Genomic DNA, 12,034 nt, shown 5'->3' with positions numbered 1-12,034 from the left:
AGCGGAGCTGTAGTGGAGGGTACGTTCTTTGTGAACTCTCTTCCCGCCCGTATTCTTTTCGATTCGGGAGCTTCGCATTCTTTCATCTCGCATGCATTTATGACTAGACTCCAGCTCGTAGCTCAGCCCCTAGACACCCCTCTATCTGTTTCCACCCCTCTAGGTGAGGTATCGCTTCTGGAGAGCGTTTGTAGGAGGTGTACCGTCAGTTTAGACGAGTCGGAGTTCATAGTTGATTTGATAGTGTTGCATATGTCCGAGTTCGATGTCATCCTTGGTATGGATTGGTTGTCGTCCTACCATATTAGTATTGACTGTTTTGCGAAGACAGTCAAGTTGCGAGCGTCCGATAGGTCCGAGATGGTTGTAGCCGCCTCTCAGGGCAACCGACTTGCGGAGTCATTTCTGGCATACATCGAGGAGGTGATGCGACGGGATCAGGGTGTCGATTTATTAGAGACTAGGGTTGTCTCAGAGTATCAGGATGTCTTTTAGGACATACCTGGGTTACCTCCTGTGAGAGAGGTTGAGTTCTGTATTGAGTTGCAGCCAGGCACAGCCCCGATATCCCGCGCACCCTATCGCATGGCGCCAGCTGAGATGAGGGAGCTTCAGACCCAGTTGGACGAGATATTAGCTCAGGGTTTTATTCACCGGAGTCATTCTCCGTGGGGCGCATAGATTATAGAGAGTTGAACAAGGTCACTATCCGGAATAGGTACCCATTACCTAGGATCGATGACTTGTTCGATCAGTTGCAGGGAGCGCAGTATTTCTCGAAGATTGATCTTCGTTCTGGCTATTATCAGTTGCGGGTTCGGGAGATGGATATTCCCAAGACCGCTTTCCTTACTCGGTACGGATCTTTCGAGTTCTTGGTCATGCCTTTTGGGTTGACCAATGCACCCGCGGTATTCATGGACTTGATGAACCGGGTTTTTCGTCCCTTCTTAGACCAGTTCGTGATCGTTTTCATCGATGATATTCTTATTTACTCGAGATCGGAGGCAGATCACGAGGAGCATCTACGGATAGCATTGAGGACTCTTCAGGAGCATCAGCTGTACGCTAAGTTCAGCAAGTGTGAGTTTTGGCTTTCAGAAGTCAGATTTCTTGGCCATGTCATCAGTCGAGAGGGTATAGCAGTGGACCCGGCTAAGGTCACGGCAGTTCTTGATTGGGAGCCACCGAAGACGGTGACAGAGATTCGCAGCTTTTTGGGCTTAGCTGGATATTATAGGAAGTTCATTCAGGACTTCTCGAAGATTTCGACGCCTATTACACACCTTACGAAGAAAGGTGTACAGTTCATATGGAGCATGGAGTGCCAGAAGGCCTTTGATATTTTGAAGACTAAGTTGACTACAGCGCCGGTTTTGACTATTCCGAGCAGTGACAGGACATTTGTTGTGTATACAGATGCATCATTGGCAGACTTAGGAGGCGTATTGATGCAGACTCAGAGAGTGGTGGCCTATATCTCACGGCAGTTGAGAGTGCATGAGCACAACTACCCCACTCATGACTTGGAGTTAGCAGCAGTGGTGTTTGCACTGAAGTCATGGAGGCACTACTTGTATGGAGTGCAGTTTGAACTATTCACAGACCATCAGAGTCTGAAGTACCTCTTCTCTCAGAAGGAACTCAATCAGAGGCAGAGGAGGTGGATTGAGTTTATCAAGGACTACGAGTTCGCGATTCAGTATCATCCAGGGAAGGCGAACGTCGTAGCAGATGCTTTGAGCAGGAAGCGTCGGCATCGGGTTGCGGCTTTGAGGTGTTCCTTGTACAGAGATCTTATCACTCTTAGCCAGTTTGATATTAAACCCGAGATTGGAGGAACTAGTGCATTCTTGGGAGCTATGTCAGTACAGCCATCTTGGAGTGACATGGTTGTCAGAGCTCAGTTGGAGGACTCTTGGATTCAAACCCGTAAGGGGGAGATTTCCAAAGAGCCTAAGGTGTACTGGACCATTGGAGCAGATGGAGGATTGAGGATGAAGGGTAGATTGGTCATGCCAGCCAGTGCAGAGTTGAAGAGGGAGTTATTTGACGAGGCGCACCGTACTCGGTACACAGTACATCCAGGGACTACCAAGATGTACAAGGACCTGAAGAGACATTTCTGGTGGAGTGGTATGCGGAGAGAGATTGCAGACTATGTGGCTAGATGTTTTACCTGTCAGCAGGTGAAGGCAGAGCATCAGAGACCGGCAGGGACACTGCAGCCTTTACCCATTCCAGAGTGGAAGTGGGCAGATATTTCCATGGATTTTATTGTGGGGTTGCCGAAGTCGAAGAAGGGGAATGATTCTGTTTGGGTCATAGTGGACCGATTGACGAAGTCAGCACATTTTATTCCGGTGAGGACCACTTATACAGCCGAGGCGTATGCGAGGATCTTCATTCGGGAGATAGTTCGACTCCATGGAGTTCCAGATACGATCGTGTCGGATCGAGGATCGGTTTTCACTTCACATTTTTGGAGGAGTTTCCAGGACTCATTTGGCAGCACGCTATCTTATAGCAGTGTATTCCACCCGCAGACGGACGGTCAGACTAAGAGGGTGAATCAGGTATTGGAGGACATGTTGAGGGCATGTGTCATTGACTTCCAAGGCAGCTAGGAGGATCATATCCCATTGGTAGAATTCGCTTATAACAACAGCTATCAAGCGACGATCGGCATGGCTCCGTATGAGGCATTGTACGGGAGGCCCTGTAGATCACCGATATGCTGGGCAGAGCCGGAGGATAGTTTGATGCTTGGGCCAGAGCTTGTGAGGCAGACTACTGAGAAGGTAGCATTGATCAGAGAGCGGATTCTAGCCGCTCAGAGCTGGCAGAAGAGTAGTTATGCTGAAGGTATCGCCTAGGAAAGGCGTGCAGCGATTCGGGAGGCGAGGGAAGCTTGCACCGAGATATATTGGACCTTTCAGGATTTTGGAGCGCATTGGAGCGGTGTCATACAGACTGGATCTTCCACCATCTATGTCTAGTGTACACAATGTGTTCCATATCTCTATGCTCAAGAAACACTTGCATGATGAGGAGCAGCAGCGAGTGTTGGATATACCGGAGATTGAGATTCGGGATGATTTGTCTACTATTGAGATCCCAGTGTCTATTCTAGCTAGAGAAGACAAGAGACTCAGGAACAAGGTGATTCCATTGGTGAAAGTTCAATGGAACCGAAGTGGAGTTGAGGAAGCTTCTTGGGAGCGCGAGGAGGACATGCGACGCGACTACCCACATTTGTTTGATCAGGTAAATAAATTTCATGACAAGTACCTTATAATATGTTGATATCCTTGGTTATATATATTTAACACTAGAATGAGAATATCTTCGCCACATTCTTAATCTTTTGGAACACATGGTATATGTATGGGGGGTTCCTTGTTTGGATTTTTCACCCGATGTACAAGTTCCATTAGATTAGGGCTTGAGCGAGAATATTATCATTTTGGACGGTTAAGTATAAATATCCATGTGCGCTCATCCAGAATTTTATATTTCGAGATGAGTATGATTTCCGAATTTCGAGGACGAAATTCTTTTAAGGGGGGAAGAATGTAGAACCCCGTAAATTTATTAATGAATATTTTGAGTTAATTAGTAAATAAATAATTCTTAGTTAATAAATAGCTTGAGGTCATTGATGTAGCATAGCAGGCAGTTGTTCTGCTGTGCGGTCGACCGCGATGTGCGCGGCGGTCGACCGCACAGCAGTCGGGCACACAGGAGACTTTTCTCCTGCTGTGCGGTCGACCGCGCAAGGCGCGGCGGTCGACCGCACAGCAGGCAGAGAGTTTTTCTGTGTTGAGTCTTAATGGGTTTCGGGTCGGGTTCGGGTCGGGTTGTGGGGTTAGTATATATACTATCATACCCTAAAGAGCCCCATTTCTCATCTGAAATCAGAACCCTAGCCCCCTCTCTCCCCCTCAAACCCTAGTTCTCACTTCTTGGTGATTTGGGAGAAGCCTTGAAGGGATTTCCAGCGAACTCTTGGTGGATTCAGCGTGGGGGGCCATCTTCCTTCAGATCTAGGGCGTTGTTTTCATCAGAGGCGAGTAACATCTCGCCCAACTTCATCCCTTTTCATTTTTATGCTTAGATTTGAGTTTTATTCGGTTTTTATTGAGCCCAAAATCGTATTTTTGTGTAGATAAGTAGATCTTATGGCATGGGATGCAAGAATCATATATTTCAGTCTTAAAAAGTTCACTAATGATGGTTAATAAATGAGTTTTTGATCTAATATGATTTTAGGAGAGTTAAACTTATTTTTACTGTTTAAGAACTTTTAAAAAAATCATGTTGTTTAAGGTTTGAGATTTTTGATAATGAGGTTTTAATCATTTAAACTTGTTGTTTATTGCCATGGTTCACTATTTAAATGCTAAAGTAGAGTGAGTATATAAATCCCCAAATTTTTTGAATGAGTTCGGTAGCTGACAGAACCCAGAACAGGGTTCTGTCCGCCCAGCGGTCGACCGCATAGGGGTAAGCGGTCGACCGTCGTGATATTTTGCCAGCAGAATGTTTCTGCTCTTTGAGCGGTCGACCGGCGTGACCTCTGCGGTCGACCGCCGCTCAGTTTTGAACCCAGTGACTTTCGGCTCTGCGAGCGGTCGACCGGAGTGATCTCTGCGGTCGACCGCCCTGCAGTTTTTAATTGCATGTTGATTTCTACTGTTCTTTTTCGTGTGCTTAAGAGTTCACCTCTTATGCCTCATACTAGTTTGTGATGTTAGTGACTTACCGACACATGGGAATCAAATTATACAAACTTAGACCCGCACATTGAAACACGTGCAAAGTTGGGACATATATATGTATTTCCATATATGCTAGTGATAATTACGCTTCTTCGTTCATAGTCCACGTATGAGCATGTATTATTACTAAATCCATGTGTTGGATACTTACTATCTTGGTCCATGTGTTGGACATGCATTTTATTCAGTCCATGTGTTGGACCTGCATCACTTTTAGTCCATGTGTTGGACATTTTTGCTAAACCTTGAGCATGGTACACATTTGAGTTTGGAATACGACATTTTGACACCATTGAGACATGATAGCTACCTAGGCTGGGTATGACACTTATGTAGAATACGGCATGGCATTTATATAGGACAGTACATGATACTGTATTTATGTTCTGAGGTGGTTGTATTTTCCTTTTATTTATTTCTGGTCACGTATTAGACTCCGGGTTTGGTACTTAGGGATTTTCAATTTGGGATACAAGGTATATACATGAGGGTTTCCTTGTTTGGATTATTTCGCTCGACGTACCTATGCCCGTGTTGAAACTCCCTAAGTACTAAAGCCCATTGTTCATTTCTAGGATAATTGCCTATATATATATCTATATATATGTTTTGTGATAACTGTATTTTCTTATACAACAAGCCCTCTCCCTTGGGGTTGGTTGTGATGTTGCTCGCTAGCGCTTGACGCTCGTTGTCCCTCCCCCTTTCAGGTCACGAGCCAGGAGCCCGGAGAGTCGCAGGTTGATGGCGACACACTTTAGTGTTCGACTATCTATTCTAGCTATGTTTTATTTTGGAGCTCCACTATAGACTTTGTTTAGACATTTGAGGACTTTATTCTATATGTTGTAAAGGCTGTGTGCCTTATTTCCTTTATTCAGACTTGTTATATTTGAGATGTATTAAGAACTCCAGTTTGTTCATTTAGACATTGACTTTATATTCTTGTGTGTTGGATGATGAAATACTATTTGATCTTTATCGTTTCATCAGTTATCTCTTGTAGTATCTCTTACTTGCTTTTGTACCTACACCTATTATTGACCCACTAGAGTGATAAAAAAATTGTGATGGTGAAACATGTTGTTGCACGGTGTAGTGCATGGCAGGTTTGACATTCTTGGCTTCACCTCGGACTGCAGCCTTGTGTGAACCCAGGGGCGTCACAACTACCGTCCTTCTTCTTCACGAAGAGGACCGGCACGCCCCACGGAGAATGACTCCCGTGAATAAAACCCTGAGCTAACAACTCGTCCAACTGGGTCTGAAGCTCCCTCATCTCAGCTGGTACCATGCGATAGGGTGCGCGGGATATCGGGGCTGTGCCTGGCTATAACTCAATACATAACTCTACATCTCTCACCGGAGGTAATCCAGGTATGTCCTGAAAGACATCCTGATACTCTGAGACAACTCTAGTCTCCAATAACTCAGCACCCTGATCCCGTCGCATCACCTCCTCGATGAATGCCAGAAATGACTCCGCAAATCGGTTGCCCTGAGAGGTGGCTACAATCATCTCGGACCCGTCGGACGCTCTCAACTTAACTGTCTTCGCAATGCAGTCAATACTAAAATGGTAGGAAGACAACCAATCCATACCAAGGATGACATCGAACTCGGACATACGCAACACTATCAAATCAACTATGAACTCTGACTCGTCTAAACTGACGGTACACTTCCTACAAACGCTCTCCAGAAGCGATACCTCACCTAAAGGGGTGGAAACAGATAAAGGGGGTGTCTAGAGGCTGAGCTACGAGCTGGAGTCTAGCCATAAATGCATGCGATATAAAAGAATGCGAAGCTCCCGAATCGAAAAGAATACGGGCGGGAAAGAAATTCACAAAGAACATACCCTCCAAAACTGCTCCATTAGCTTCATGATCATGCGGAACATACCCTCCCGAACTGCTAGAACATGCCCCTCAGTCTTCTGCTGCTGCTGAATTAGACCATTTCCCTTCTGGGCTCTTGTTGGTGCACTGCGGCACTCTAACGCCTTGTGTCCGACCTTGCGACAGTTAAAACAAGTTCCCCGGAACTTGTGCTGCTGACGTGCTCTCTGATCCTGTTAAGATCCCTTCTTATGAGGGCCCTGCTGTTGCCGTTGAGGTTCAATCAAGGGTCTCTTGTTCTTACTCTTGTCTCCGGCGTGCCCTCTCTTAGCACTCCCTTCCTTGTCCTTCTGAAACTTAGCCGTCCCATTTTCTTGAGAAATGGCGGTTTCAGCTACTGGTGGTGGTGTAATGTGATTCTCCACAAGCTCCTCAATTGCTGCTATCCTAGAGACTAAGGGAGCCATAAGATCTACCAGGTACTGGGGAGCCTGCTGCGGCTCAGGTGGAGTTTGCTACGGTTCAGCCTATCCAGATCTTTGAGTACGTGACATACCATATTCTGACATCTCTGTATATAACAAAAAGAGTTCATAAGTCAAAATAGATATATATACATACATAACGTATCACCATACGATTTTCACAACATACAGTATTCACACAAATACTTTAAATTTATACGAAAATAGTTGTCATAAAAAAAAATTTCTTAAATTTTTGAGATATACGCATATATCGTCCTCACTCATACTAGGAAATCCTTACGGACTTTATACATGAATCCTAAGAAACTCTATCCTAGCTCCACGACTCGACACAGGATGATCCTAAGGATACTGGAACTAGAGCTCTGATACCAACTGTGACGCCCCTGGGTTCACACAAGGCTGCAATCCAAGGTAAAACTAAGAATGTCAAACCTGCCATGCACCACACCGTGCAATAACATGTTTCACCATCACAATTAACATCTATCTAGTAGAATCAACAATAGGTGTAGGTACAAAAGCAAGTAAAAGATAGTGCAAGAAGTAACTGATGAATTTTTAGAAATTTACAACACGAGCGTAGGTACGTCGAGCGAAATAATCCAAACAAGGAAACCCTCATGTATATACCTTATATCTCAAATTGTAAATCCCTAAATGCCAAACCCAAAGTCTAATACATAAATGAATAAATTAAAAGAAAACGAAACACATCTCTACTTCCAAACATAGTGTCATGTCAAACTCACATGAGTGACATGTCAAAAAAACGATTAAGTGTCCAAAACATAGACTATATAAATTAAACGTCCAGCCCATGGACTGCATGAAGTAAACGTCCAACTCATGGACTGAATATAACCGTTGTCCAACTCATGGACCGGATGTGACCGTTGTCCAACGCATGGACCAGATGTGACCATTGTCCAACGCATGGACCGGATGGTAATACATATCTAGGACGAGGATTTAAATAGCAATGCATGTCTAACACGAGGACTAAGTGGGAAGGGTGTCCAACACGAGGACTAAGTGGGAAGGGTGTCCAACACGAGGACTATAAGGTAATGCTTGTCCAACACGAGGACTGTGTAACTGTGAAAAGTATAGGCGGACAGATATACATAATCTAAACTCACCCGCATCTCGGTGTACATGTCTAAACTTGTGTCATAAGTCAACCCACATGTACAGATAAGTTATTAACATGATAAACTAGGGTCAGGTTATCGAGGCGACCCCAAAAGACAACTCAAACAGATCAAAAATCTGTAAAACAGCTCATCAGTCGACTGATATGTCGACTGATGACGTCAGTCGATTCATATGTCGACTGATGAGGCTCAGGCAGCACAGCCTCAGCTCACCAGTCGACTGACCAGTCGACTGAGAAGCTGAGAAAAACAAAACCAACCCGTCAGTCGACTGATCAGTCGACTGATGGCTAAAAATATGCCCGTCGGTCGACTGATCAGTCGACCGACAGACTGCAGAACCTCTGCACAGATTGCTATATACACCAAATTCGATCTAAACTCATTCCCATCAATCCCAAGCATGAAAATACTGATATTAACATGAGGGGAGAGGGGGCTAGGGTTTCTCTGATCTGAGGATGAGAGGGGATGTTTTCGGGTGAGGTGGGATATATACCAATAGTTAAACCCGACCCAAACCCGAACCAAATCAAAACAGACCCGAAACCTGAAAAACTGGAAATCAGCGTATCAGTCGACTGATGTGTCGACCGATACAGTTAGTCGACTGATGTGTCGACTGATCTGGAACAATATTGTTTTTATGCATGTTTTACTTATTTGCAAAACCAACGCACAAAACTCTACACTCATACTCTTATATCATCTCAAATAACTTGTTATCATGTACATCAATGACCTCAAACTATTTATCATAAAAGAATTATTTATTTACTAATAATTCACATATATTCATATATATAAAAAAAATTTACGGGGTTCTACACAGAGTTCGGAGGCTGATTCGTGACAGGTAGCTATGCAGGAGGAGATGGAGTCTCTTCATAAGAACGATACATGGGAGCTTGTTGAGCTTCCAAAGGGGCGGAAGGCAATTGGTTGCAAGTGGGTATACACGAAGAAGGAGGGCATTGAGGGCACTCCATTGAGGTTCAAAGCTAGGTTGGTTGCGAAGGGCTATGCACAGGAGGAAGGTATTGACTATAATGAGGTTTTCTCTCCGGTGGTGAGGCATTCTTCTATTCGGATTTTGCTAGCTTTGGTGGCACAGTATGGTTTGGAGTTAGATCAGTTAGATGTGAAGACGGCATTTCTTCATGGTGATCTTAATGAAGAAATATATATGACTCAGCCATTGGGATTCCGAGCTGCAGGGAAAGATAAGTTGGTTTGCAGGTTGAAGAAATCGCTATACGGTTTGAAGCAGTCTCCTCGACAGTGGTATAGGCGATTCGATGGTTTTATGATTGGTCATTCGTACACTCGGAGCCAGTTTGATCCTTGCGTATATTTTCGTAAGTTGAAAGGAGGTGCGTACATTTATTTGTTGCTCTATGTCGATGACATATTGGTTGCCTCTATTTCCAGGTCGGCTATAGATGAATTGAAAGTTCAGCTATCAAATGAGTTTGAGATGAAAGACTTGGGTGAGGCGAAGCGCATTCTAGGGATGGAGATCGGCACAGACAAGAAGAAGGGCAGAATTTGTTTGACACAGGTGGCTTATTTGAAGAAGGTTCTACAGCGATTCCATGTTAGCATGGATACAAAGCCAGTTAGTGTACCATTGGGAGCCCATTTGAAGCTTTCAGCTGGTCTTTCACCGAAGTCAATTGAAGATCACGAGTTAATGTCGAAGACTCCATATGCGAGCGTGGTTGGGAGCTTGATGTACGCAATGGTATGTACGAGACCAGATTTGTCACAGACAGTAAGAATGGTATTGAGATACATGCACGATCTAGGAGTGGGTCATTGGGATGCTGTGAAATGGATTTTGAGGTACATTTGAGGTACGCTCAATGTTGGTTTAGTTTATGAGCGGGACACTACAGGTGGGCAGTTATGCATTGGTTATGTTGATTCGGATTATGTCGGGGATTTGGATAAGCGCCGGTCTACAACGGGGTATGTGTTCACTTTGACCCGTGCGCCGGTGTGTTGGAGATGCACCTTACAGTCAACGGTGGCTTTGTCTACGATGGAGGCAGAGTATATGGCGGTTACGGAGGCTGTGAAGGAGGCTATTTGGCTTCGAGGACTTTTGGAGGAACTTGGTATATCGCAGAGGTCCGTCACTATTTATTATGATAGCATGAATGCTATCTATTTGGCGAAGAATCAGGTTTTTCATGCGAGAATGAAGCACATTGACGTTCGTTATCACTTCGTTCGGGATGTTCTTGAAGATGGCGATGTGGAAATTGTGAAAATCCACACAAAGGATAATCCGGCGGATATGCTCACTAAGGTGTTTTCGAACAACAAGTTTGATCGTTGTCGAAACTTGTTGCACATCCGTGATTGTTGAGGCCGTTGGCGGCCATTTGGGTGAACTACGTTCGGCTTGATTCCTTGGGCAAGAGGATACGTAAGCAGTCATGTTTGATGCAACCGGTTTGGATTAGTTAATTTTGATGGGGGTGAGATTGTTTGGACTCTCGTTCGGGTTCTCGACTTGTTATGGATTGAGTTCGTACTGGACACAACAAGTTGGGACATTTGGATGCTTTGGTGTCGGCTCAGTTTTGGGAGAAAACTTTACCGAGGTGGAGAATTGTGAACGTGTTTCTGCTTTGCTCGTGGGGTCCACACCCACGTGAGTCCGCTTGGAGTTTTTATTTTTTGTTCGGGTTTCGTTCGGGTACATGTGAAGCGGCCCACGAACAATGCTATTTAAATAGCCTAGGGTTTCGTGAAGTTGGATTGTGCAGGAGGTTTGTTTCGGCTGGGTGTTTCTCTTTTGACTGCGTTGTGCAAGCTAAGGAGGTTTTGGGTGTTAGGCGGCTGCAGCAAAGAGAGCAGAGGTTTGATTTGTTTTGCGGCTGGGTGCTTTTTGCGGCTCCAGGAGGAAAGCAGCAGGAGAAAAACTCAAGAGAAAAATCAGTTTTTTTTTGGGTTTTGTTGCATCCTTTTGTAGAGAGAGTTTGTGAGGGATTTGAGAGAGTTTGTTTGAAGGTTTAGATTGTGAGTGATTGTAAACCCTAGTTGTATTCTCTCCCTCTATTAGTAGATCTCTCCCCCTCCTTGCCCCGTGGACGTAGGCAATTTGCTGAACCACGTAAAAATTAGTTGTACTGCTTTTGTGTGATTTGTAATAGCTTTTTAGGATCCCTCGACAGGTCAGTCCTAGAACTGATGAGAGGAAGAGCCGATATCTCACTTTGTTGAGATATTCGCTTCAGATTCTTATTTCCTTGGTGAGACGGGAATTTTTATTGCGACCTGACTCTCTTGTTGTGCTGCCGAAGTGCTGCCGAAATTTTTGCTGCGCGCAACAACTCTACCGTATCAGCTGCAAGGAAACCAAACGTATCGAAAGCGAACGGGATGAAGTTGTGATGGTTGTCCTTGCAAGCTTGATCATGTTTGCCCACCTTTGCCTCTGCTGCTCTATCTGCTGCATGTCCAACCTTGAACTCTCCATTACCAAACCCCACCAACGGAGATACCCCTGTGAGATCAACACAAGCGTGCTCATGTCTAAAGAAAAAACAAGCTTGATCATGTTTGCCCACCTTTTTCTTTTTCTTTTTTTTTTGGTTGGGGAGAGGGGGGCGTAAATGATGAGAACTTGTTGGTAATGGCCACAAAGAGTTGGGTTAGGGGTATAATGAGGAAAAACGATTTAATTGGAACATACTTAGTGACACTATATTTTGTGGGGTAAGTATATTAAAAACTCAGTTTAAGGGTCAAAAAGC

The sequence above is a fragment of the Asparagus officinalis genome, chromosome 5 (assembly GCF_001876935.1).
Source record: "Asparagus officinalis chromosome 5, Aspof.V1, whole genome shotgun sequence".
NCBI lineage: Eukaryota > Viridiplantae > Streptophyta > Magnoliopsida > Asparagales > Asparagaceae > Asparagus > Asparagus officinalis.
This window is presented reverse-complemented; position numbering follows the sequence as displayed.